At 49.2% G+C, this 2,606-nt stretch overlaps 1 protein-coding gene across 4 annotated transcripts in view; it reads right to left on the bottom strand.

The window, feature by feature from the left end:
- Nucleotides 1-646, bottom strand: part of Creb1 (cAMP responsive element binding protein 1) — a 65,028-nt gene extending 64,382 nt beyond the window's left edge. For all 4 annotated transcript variants that reach the window (XM_048808409.1, XM_015481311.2, XM_048808410.1 and 1 more), the window contains exon 1: nucleotides 513-646. The gene's annotated coding sequence lies outside the window, so the exon portion shown is untranslated. The remainder of the gene's footprint in view (nucleotides 1-512) is intronic.
- Between the last annotated feature and the right edge of the window lie 1,960 nt (nucleotides 647-2,606).

Genomic DNA, 2,606 nt, shown 5'->3' with positions numbered 1-2,606 from the left:
CCCGGAGCAGCTCGAGCGGCCCCGCCCCCGCGGTGGGGGCGAAAATTGCCGAAGACTTTCGGGCTCCTTCGGGCGAGGCGGAGGGCCTGTGCGGGGAGAGGGAAGGAGAAGGTGGGCCGAGACCCGCTGTGGGAGGAGCGGTTCAAGCCCTTCCACGGCGTTCGAATGCATAAAACCGGGTGGCGGAAATTTGGAGGAAGCGGGGTTTGTGTGTGGCCAGGTGGGGAATTCCCGGGGTGTGGGTAGTGTTGAAACCCCCGCGCTAGCCTGCCCCTGCGGCGGTGAGTGGCGGGCTCTAGGGCGGCTGCGGCGGGGCGGGTCTGAGCCGCTGGCCCCGCGAGCCCGGGAACTTTCAAACGTTGGGACGCGCCTCCGGGGCTGCGACATGGCTGAAATGCGGGAGTCCTGCTGCTGCCCCTCGACCAACGTCCCCGGTGTCTGGGGACTGCGCTGGACTGCCTGTCGGGAGGGGTCGGGGCGTTGTGGGCCTCTGTGGGAAGAGTTTTTCCGACCTCCCGTCTTTCCGAGCGCCTCGGAGAGCGCTGTGGCCGCTGGCCGAGCTGTTCGTTTTCTAGGGTGAAGGTTGCGGAAGTCGTGACATCTCGCGGGGTTCAGCTCAGCAGTGAGGCAAGGCCCTGGGTGATTTCAGCCGCAGCCGGAGTTCTCAGAGCAGTGACCTGTCCTGACCGAAGCTGCTCTGCGACACTGGAAATATGTCCTCACTCCACCTGCCCGCCTTCCCTCAGACAACATCCTGTGTCGCTTTCTTTTCTCAGCCGTTTCGTACAGCAGTGGTTTGCACCCCATACACCCTTTACTTCACCCACCCATCCTAAGTTGACAGTGTGACTTCCGTGGCTTCCAAGCTACTGCAAACTGCTCTCTGAGGTCGCCCAAGGCCAACCATTCTCTTATAACTCTCCATTCTCTTATTTATTGAACCCTGCAGTCCTCTCCCTGGGCTTTCAGGTTTTTAAATTATTTCTGTTCATTCTGGACTCCGCCCCTTAACGACTTCTGTTCCAAAGAGTTGCCCTTCCTGTTCCATCCCTGCTTTCTCAGAAACATTACACTAAAGAGTATCCTTTTATTTTTGGCTTTTCCTTTACAAGCTCTATCCCGACCAGTGTTTTAAACATGCTAATGTCTCTCATTTCTTTAAAAAGATTTCTCACCTCCCTAGATCACTAACAACTCCAACTGTTTCTTACCCCATAGATTTTCTCTCATATCCCACTGCTTTATCCTTTCTGGTCCACATTCTGTCCCTACCACTCACCTGAAGTGGCTCTGAATTGTTAACAGACAAGCTTCATGTCTGTGAAACCAGATGGTTTTCAACCAGACTTCATCCCAGCATTTGACACTGCATCACACCCTCTTCCAAATATACTCTTCCCTTTGCTCTTAAGTCAGTTTTACATATATTTGCTGTTTGCTTTTTAGCCACTTTTTTTTTTTTTAACTTGGAATACAACCCAGTGTCCAGGGGTGCTTTACAACTGAACTACATCCACAGTCCTTTTATACTTTTTATTTGAGACAGGGAGGGCAGGGGTCTCTAAGTTGCTGAGACTGGCCTGGAACTTGCAATCTTCCAGCCTCTGCCTTCCAAGTGACTGGGATTACAGGCACACACCACCATGCTTGATATCATTCCCCCACTGTCTTTATCCAACTCATATATTGGAATCTGCTGATCTAAGCTCAGATCCTCTTTTTGAGTTCCACAATATTCACTTTACTAGGTGGTCCCTTCCAGTGCTTCAATACTCACTGTCAAAACTCTCCAATTCCTATCTCAGATCTTACCTTGAACTCTAGATTCACCAGTGACCTTTGGTACACTCTAGTTTGCATAACTGGGGCATCAAACTATAGTTTCCCTCCAAAACTCTCTTCCTATAGCCTCAGGCTCTGTAAAGTGTGTCCTCCGGGAGTATTTGCTTGGTGCAAGTTAGACATGTAGAGGCCGTATATCTGCACTATCAGAATTTCCAGATTCCTGAAAAAAAAAAAAAATGGATTTCTGACCTCTGTGATACCATGCCACCTTTTCTCTTCCACTCTAGTCTAAGCTACTTTTGTCTCTTATTTGAAGTCCTGAAATAACCTCTGTCCCCCCAAACTGCTCTTGCCTTATTCCAATCTATTTGCCACACTGCTGCCAGAGTAATCTTAAAAATGTAAATCAGAACAAGTCATTACCCTTCTTAAATTCCTTCAGTGGCTTCCCTTTGCTAGCTGAACATTATATAAGCTCCTTGTCTTTTTTCTCAGCCTGCCCAACTGTCCACCCCTAACTCTCAGTACTTCAGCCATATTAATTAATCTTTCTTTTTTTCCAGGTATCGTTGTGTCATGTATCATGCCCCCTCTGCCATTTCCCTTTTCCCTACTAGCCTCTCACCTTAAGGCATTTTCACATGCCATCCCCTTTCCCTGGAATTCTTCTCTCAACCCACTCCCTCTACTGAACTTTACAGATTTATCATACTTATCATACTTTTATCCTGGAATTTCTTTGCAGGGAAAGACCATATCTGTCTCACTGCCTTCTTTTCCTCTTCCCTCCCCCCTCCCATCCCATCTTTTTAGGTTCAAAT

The sequence above is a fragment of the Marmota marmota genome, unplaced genomic scaffold, assembly GCF_001458135.2.
Source record: "Marmota marmota marmota unplaced genomic scaffold, marMar, whole genome shotgun sequence".
NCBI classification, from domain to species: Eukaryota; Metazoa; Chordata; class Mammalia; order Rodentia; family Sciuridae; genus Marmota; species Marmota marmota.
This window is presented reverse-complemented; position numbering and strand designations above follow the sequence as displayed.